Genomic DNA, 8,493 nt, shown 5'->3' with positions numbered 1-8,493 from the left:
GGCAAAAGTGAACTTGTGAATGTCAGTTGTACTTTTTTTTTTTTTTTTTTTTTTTTTGTAGATGTTCTTTATCAAGTTGTGGAAGTTTTCTCTGAAGTGTATTGAGAGTTTTCAATCTTGATTATTGAATTATGTCAATTGAGTTTTCTACATCAGTTGATACAATCATGTGATTTGTCCCTTTGAGACTATTAATGTAGTGGATGATACTGATGGATTTTTGAATATTGAAGAATCCTTGTATTCCTCAAATCAACCCAACTTCATCTTGGTGTATTATTATTTTTTATATATTTCTGGATTTGTTTGGGTTTTTGGTAGTGCTTAAATTGAGCCCAGGGATGCTTTACCACTGAGCTACCTCCCCACTCATTTTAATATTTTATTTTGTGATGTTTTGAATTTAATATTTATTAACTTTTGATCTTTATGCCTCAGTGGCACCAAGCCCAGCTGATTTGTGTTTTTGTTGAGGATTTTTCTATCTATAGTGTTATTGGTCTGTGGTTTTCTTTGTTTTTTCCTACCATTTTTTGTCTGGTTTTGATATTAGAGTAATGCTGGCCTCATATAATGAGGCGTGAAGTATTCTCTTTTGCTTTCTAGAAGTGAATGTATAGAATTAATATTACTCCTTTTTAAATTTTTGTTTGTTTGTTTAATTCTGCAGTGGAGCCAGCAGGGCTTAGATAACTCTCTCAAAGTGGGGTTTTGAGATTTTTTAAAATCATGATTCTCTTTCTTTAATGGTTGTTGGATTAATCTGGTCATTTGTGTTCATCTTAGATAACTTTTAGTAGTTTGTAGATTTTTAAAGGCTCCATTCTTGAATTGTCACATGTGTAAGGAGAGCTGTTCTTAGTATTCTTGTGCTCTACTGTTTTGTGTGTGTGGCACTGGGGATTGCACCCAGAGCCTCATGCATGCTTGGCAGGTATTCCTCCAGCCCCATGTGCTATACTTTTAATGTCAGTCTTTTTTTAATATTTATTTTTGGGTTGTAGTTGGACACAATACCTTTATTTTATTTGTTTGTTTTATGTGATGCTGAGGATTGAGCCTGGGTCCTTGCACAGGCTAGGCAAATGCTCTGCCGCTGAGCCACAAGCCCAGCCCCAGTGTCAGTCATTTTTATAGTGCTGTTTCCTCTTTTTTTCCCCCCTGATGTTGGACATTTTAATTTTTCTTTCTTTTTGTCAGTCTTGATACAAATTATTTTATTGACCATGTCAAAGAAATAGTATTTGGTTCATCAATGTACTCTATTGTTTTTCTGTTTCCAGTTTCATTGGTTTTTGCTTATTTTCTTCCTGTAAAGCCCTGCTTTGGCTGCATTCCACAAATTTTTATGTTATAGTTGTTCTGTTCTTATGTTTGTATTCATAAAAAATTAAATCAATTCATGTTTTCATTTTTGCTTCTACTTTCAAATACATTTTAAATCGAAGAGATACATATATTGATTACATTTTCCAGATATATACCACATTTTCTCTTCTTTTATTCTTAATAGCATATAGTTTCCTTGTATAATATCCCTGTTTTCTCAGTGTCTTCCTTTTCTTAGGGCATTTTTGGTGGATATGAGGTTGAATTTTTTTTTTCCTGGCACTTCCCACTTTGTGATTTCTGATGAGCAATCTGCAGTCATTTGAGTCATTGTCCTCTGTAGATAATGTACTGTTTTGCTCTAGCTTCTTTCATGATTTCTCTTGGTTTTTTGCTCTCAGCAATGTAACTGTGATGTATCTGGGCAATGATTTTCTGTGTTTACTCTTTTGGAGAAATTTTCTGAAATTTTTGAGTCTGTAGGTTTATGTGTACATAAAACTTGGGATGATTTTCCATCAAGTAATTTTTCAGTATCACTTCTCTTCTCTGTGACTCCAAATGTTTGATGTTTTATTATTGCCTTCAAGTTTCTAAGGCTCTCCCTGTTCAGTTTTTTCCATATTTTTTCTCTCTGTTCAGGTTGGATAATTTCTATTGATTTGTCACCAAGTTTAGTAACTTTTTCATGTGTCATCTCCATAATTGTATTGAACCCACTTTGGAACTAAAGACAGATTTTTGGTTATATACTTTCCACTTCCAAAAGTGTCATTTGATTCTTCCTTGTATTTTCTGTGTCTTTGCTGCTTGTTCTATCCTTTCATTCATTTTATCTTAGTGGAACATTTTTATAGTAGCTGTTTTTAAAGTCTTTGTCAGATTGTTTCAACATCTCTGTCATTTTGGCCTTGGTAGTCTGTTGATTTTATTCTCATGGGCTTTTTTGTTGTTGTTGTTCTTATACCTAGTGCTTTTTGGCTACATCATGGATATGTTGAATATTATGTTAGCAGATTTGGTTCTTGTTTATTTCTAACATCGAATATCAATATTTTCTCTTAGCAGGCAGTTGTCCTGGTTATATTCAGAACTCAAGTTCTGACAGATCTTTCATAATTTGGGAGATGATGTTGGTTCAGTTTTCAATAGCAAAAGTGTTACTCAAGTTGGTCCCTTGTGTGTTCCACTTAGTGACCAGATTGGAACTTGGCCAGTGGCCTATCCTGTAGTTAACTCTTTGAAATTCACATGCTGTTTAGTGTTAGCTTCACTTGTGCACAGCATGAGAGTGAGCCCAGGAGTTCAACACAACTTTTTGTGGTCACTCTCCTGAGTCCTTCTCCCTTTATGTTCTCCTTGGTACTTAGTGGATCTCAGGGCTCTCCTTTTCAGGTTCTGTTACTAGAAAGCTGGGCCTTTATGTATCCTGTGCTGTGTACCTGTATCTGGGGCGAGTGGTAAAAAGGTATAGAGAAAAAAAGAAATTGGATCACCCTCCTTTGGGAGGTCCTAGCTTATCTAAATGGAAAGGAAGGTTCTCCTCCTTACGTTTTGAGTCTCTGGGTCCCTGTATCACCACATAATTGCTCAGGCACTATAATGGGAGTGAACTAAGGAAAAAAGGAAAACAGAAATTTCCATGCTCTCTGCATGTTTTAAGACTCATTTCCCTCTTCCGACCTTAATAAGAGGGCTTTTCCTGAAGATCTATTTTCAGTGATGCCAACTTCTAAGTTTTGGTGTTCTTTGAATTCCAACTGACAGATACCAGAGGGAAAATAAATGGAACATCTGCTGCAGATTCGCCGCTACTTAAATTCTGACCTTTTTTCACATTGAACCTTCTATCATATATTATTTTTAATTAGGGGACTCTATTATTTAGAGCAGTTTTAGGTTTACAGGAAATTGAGCAGTTAAAACTGAATACCTGTACATGACCCCTCCCCTCGCCCCACTCCATTGTCAGTTTATCTTATGAGGAGCATATTGAATTAGTGTGATATATTTATTACAGTATTAGTGAACTAATATAAATACGTTATTTCTCACGAAGGTACATAATTTAGTGTTCACTTCTTTTATTGTATAGTTTTATGAGTTTGTGCAAATGTATAATGTCATGTATTCACCATTACAGTATCATATGGAAGTAGTTTTACTGCTCTGCAATTGCCTGGGCTCCACCTTTTAGTCTTCTTCTCCCTTCCTATTAACCCTTGATGAGGATTGGGAGTGTAGCTCAATGGTAGAGCACTTGCCCAGCATACACCAAGCCCTGGGTTCTATCCCCAGCACTAGGGGAAATAAGTGAACCTGGTAAGCACTGATTTTTTTCCCTGTCTTTTATGGTTTTGCCTTTTTCAAAGTGGCATATAATTGGAATCAAACAGTATGTAACCTTTTCAGACAGGCTTTTTTTCACTGTGCAATAAGCATTTATAGTTCTTCCTTGTCGTTTTATGGTTGGAAGAGCATTTCTTTTTATTGTTAAATAGTATTCCATTACATAGATATACCACAGTTTATTCACTCACCCGAATATCTGGATTGTTTCCAGTTTTTGTCAGTTGTGAGTAAATCAGACATAAATATTCATGTGAAGATTTTTATGTAGCAATATTTTAACCAATTTGGGTATATACTTAACTCCAGGATCGTATAGTAAGACAGTTCAGCTTTGTATGAAACTGCTAAACTCCTTCCTAAGTGGCTATACCATTTTATATTCCCTGCAGCAACAAATATGAGTTTCTCTTGCTCCAAATCCTCCTGCCAACGTTTGTCATTGTCAGTGCTTTAGATTTCAGCATTCTCACAGATGGATGGTTGTATCTCATTGTTGTAATTTGTGAATTTCTGTTGATTTGATCTTGAGCATCTTTCTTATTTATTTGACACCTTAATATCTTTGGGGAAGTATATTAAATATTTTCCCTATTTTTAAATGGGTTCATTTTCAATTGTTGAGTTATAAGAGAACTTTGTATATTTTTGATATACCTTTTATCAGACATGTGTTTTCTAGATATTTTCATGAAGATTGTGATTTTTTTTAAATAGTATCTTTCATGGCAGGAATTTTTAATATCAGTGAAGTACAATTTATCAATTTTTCTTATATAGATTATATTTTTGTTATTATATATATAAAAAAATTACCCTCCATCACCTAAATTTTCACCTGTGTTATCCTCTAGATATTTTATAGTTTTTCACTTTACATTTAGATCTGTTATTCACTTCAAGTTAATTTTTTTTGTAAAGTTAGCATCTATATATATATATTTTTTTCTTTTTTTTTTTTGGCATCTGGATGTCCAGTTCTAATATTTTGTTGAGGATTGTTGCATCAATATTTATGAGAGATATTGATATAGAGTTTGCCTTTCTTGCAATATCTTTAGATGCTTTGGTATTTGGGTGATGCTGGTTTCACAGAATAAGGAAATGTTCTTTTTGCATCTGTTTTCTCAGAAAAATTGTAAAGAAATGGTGTCATTTCTTATTAAAATGTTTAACATTTAAATTGAATTTTACAACCTGTTTAGGTCTGATGCTTTCTATTTTAGAAGATTATTATTGATTTGGTTTCTTTAATAAATATGTGACTACTTAAGTAATTTCTCCTTGTGTGGATTTTGTTAGATTTTGTTATTCAAGGAATTGGTACATTTCACATAAATGTCAAGTTTGTGAGCACCGATTGTCATACACAGTTTTTCCATTTTATTCTCTTAATATCTAAGATTGATAGCAGTGGTCCTTAAGTAATTTCTGATATTAGTACAATGCATCTTCTTCATTTTGTCTTGGTCAGCCTTGCTTAGATATTTAAAGTTTTGATCTTTTCGAAGAACTGGCTTTTGGTTTTTTTTTTTTTTTTTGCATTACTTTTCTCTTTTCAATATAATTGATTTTTACATGGAAATTTTTATTTCTTTTGTTTCCTTCTCATATTGTTCTTTAGGTTCTCAAAGAAAAAGCTTAGATGATTGATTTTAGCTCTTCTACTCTAATATCCATGTTCAGTGCTATAAATTTCCATGTAAGCATTGCTTATGCAGCATTCCATAAATTGTGTGTGTATTTGTGTGTGTGTTTGAGATGGTCTCAAACTCCTAGGTTCAAGTGATCCTCCTGGCTCAGCCTCCTGAGTAGCAGGAATTAAAGGTAGATGCTATCATATTGAGCAAAATTGAACTAACTTACTTTCTTTTGTTGTTAAGTATTGAACTCAAGTCCTCAGACATGTTAAGCACGCATTATATCACTGAGATATGCCCCTGCCCTATCCCATAAATTTTGAAAAATTGCATTTTCATTTCATTTAGTTTAAAGCATTTTTAATTTTTCCTTGGGGTTTTTATTTTGGAGTCCATTTGTTATTTAGAAATGTATTCTTTAAATATTTTGGGGTTTTTCTGTCTGACTTTGAGTTATTTATTGGTTTTTAGTTTATTTTTATTGTCATCTGAGAACATATTTTGTGTCATTTCTATTCTCTTAAACTTGTTAAGATGTATCTTTTGGCCCAGAATATTCTGTTTTGGTGAACATACAATGTGAACTTGATAAGAATCTGTATTCTGCTGTTGTTGGATATAGTATTCTATAAATGTCAGTTAAATTTATTGATTGATGGTGCTGTCAGTTCAACTATGTTCTTACTGATTTTCTGCCTGCTGGCTCTGTCAATTTACAGATAGAGGGGTGTTTAAGTCTCCAACTATAACAATGGATTTGTCTTTTTCTACTTGTAGTTTTCTTAGTTTTTGCTTCATGTATTTTAATGTTCTTTGGTAGTGCCTATATATTAAGGATTATTAAATCTTAAGATTTGACTTCTTTATCATTGTATAATGTCTCTCTTTATCCCTGATTATTTTCCAAGTTCTAATATCTGCTTTGTTTGAAATTAATATGGCTACTCCAATTCTTTTGATTTGTTAGATTAAGGTAAAGGATAAAGACATACCATGCTATCTGTGCATTTGTTTTTAAAATGAGTTTCACGAAGCTAGATCTTGTTTGTCTTTGTTTTTATTTTTGTAACAACATATAGTTGGGTCTTGAGTCTTCTTCTTATCTACTCTGCCAATCTCTGTCTTTTAATTGGCATATTTAGACCATTCACATTTAAAGTGATTATATATTTAGATTCATATCTACTATATTTGGAACTGTTTTCTGGTTGTTCTTTATTTTTAAAAATTCTTTCCTTTTTTGCCTTCTCTAATTTTAATTAAGCATTTTATATGATTTTATTTTCTCTCCTTTTTTGGTATATCAATTATTTTCTCTCCTTTCTTGGCATATCAATTATGCTTCTTTAAAAAACTTTTAGTGGTTTCTCTAGAGTTTGCAGTATATATTTTCACCTAATCTAAGTCTACTTTCTCATAACAATATACAATTTCCCAATTAGTGCAGATACCCAGTTATACCTTTTCTCTTCCTCTGCCTGAATCTATTTCACTTCCTATAAGTTATTACAATATTGCTATTATTATTTGGAACACTTTACAAACTAAAATAAGAAAAATATTTTAAAATTTTATATTCATTTATTCCTTCTCTAGCATGGTTTATTTATTTATGTAGATTTGAATGTCTACCTATAATATATTAGTCAAATTTGCTTCACTATAACCAAAATATCTGACAAGAACAACTTAGAGGAGGAAAGATTTATTTTGGCTCGAGGTTTCAGAGGATTCAATCCATAGTTGGTTGGCTCCAAGGAGGAAACTTCGTGGTGGAGGAAAGCTGCTCAGTTCTTGGCAGGTGGGAAGCAAAGAGAGAGGGAAAGTGGGGAGCCTGAGAGAAGATAAACTCTTCTAGGGTATGCCCATAGGGACCTCTTTCCTCCAGTAGATCCCACCTTCTTGTCCATTCAGTCCTCATGATCTAGTCACTGCCTAAAAGCCCCGCCTTGTTGCACTGGGGACCATGCTTTCAACACAGGAGCTTTTGGGCGACATTCCAGATCCAAACCACAATACCTAATATTATTTTCCTTTCTGAAGAATTTAACATTTCTTGCAAGGTAGATTGGCTGTTGATGTGGTGCAAGGTGTGGGAGAATTGAAGGCATTTTATAAACTCAGAATAAGAGCTTACCTCTTACTCAGTCTATGACCCTAGGATGTGATATTTACCAGTGTTTATCAACTCCCTCTCTCCCATTTAGGTGAGATGAGAAGGCTAGAGATGGTTAGAGTTAGTTAATTCCCTTATCTCGTGTTGATTAGGCTCTGGCAAGGTAATTTCCCTTTGCCTACTGGAAACCAGACTGGCTCTGATCTTCACTTTGAGAGCCTGGTGGGGCTCCTGGATATAAACTCTGTCCCAGTAAGCTGTTATTCTCTGTATTCATTTGTTTTCCCCTAGTTGTTAGATGTTGGTTTGTCTGTAATCTTAATTCTCTGATGGATCCGGGGAATACAGTTTTTCTTTTCTTGTGAAAGCAGGAATGAGGAACTTTAAGCTCTTTTATCAACAGTGGAAACCTCAATTTACTTCTTTTTAAAATTTATTTTTTATTTGTTCTTTTTAGACAGTAGACTATATTTTGACATATTTATACAAACATGGAATGTATCTTTTTAAAAAATGTGTTATATATGACATCAGAATGCATTACAATTCATATTATACCTATAGAGCACAATTTTTCATATCTCTGGTTGTACACAAAGTAGAGTCACACCATTTATGACTTCATACACATGTACTTAGGGTAATGATGTCCATCTCATTCCACTATCAATTATGGGCTGGGGTTGTGGCTCAGAAGTAGAGCGCTCGCCTAGGGTGTGTGAGGCCCTGGGTTCAATCTTCAGCACCACGTTAAAAAAATAAAAAAAGTAAATAGAATAAAGATATTGTTTCCAACTACAACTGAAAAATAAATACCTGCTATATATATATATATATATATATATATCTTCAATTAACTGCTAGCTACTTTTAGTAAGATAGTCTATTTTTAAAAATTATTTCGATTTCTTACAGTGATTATATTGCTACTTAGTTTCTTTTATTTTCTGAGCTATTTTTTTAAGAGAGAGTGAGAGAGGAGAGAGAGAGAGAGAGAGAATTTTTAATATTTATTTTTTAGTTCTCGGCGGACACAACATCTTTGTATGTGGTGCTGAG

General features: G+C 33.4%; 1 protein-coding gene across 7 annotated transcripts in view; it reads left to right on the top strand.

Moving 5' to 3' along the window:
- The window catches only part of VRK2 (VRK serine/threonine kinase 2), a gene marked incomplete at its 3' end in the record, with an annotated part of 101,121 nt that overhangs the window by 19,976 nt on the left and 72,652 nt on the right, over positions 1-8,493 (top strand). The window lies entirely within an intron of this gene.

The sequence above is a fragment of the Spermophilus citellus genome (genome assembly GCF_964194105.1).
Source record: "Spermophilus citellus genome assembly, chromosome: 13".
Classification (NCBI taxonomy): domain Eukaryota; kingdom Metazoa; phylum Chordata; class Mammalia; order Rodentia; family Sciuridae; genus Spermophilus; species Spermophilus citellus.
Note: the sequence above shows the minus strand (reverse complement) of the source record. Positions and strands in the feature narration are given on the sequence as shown.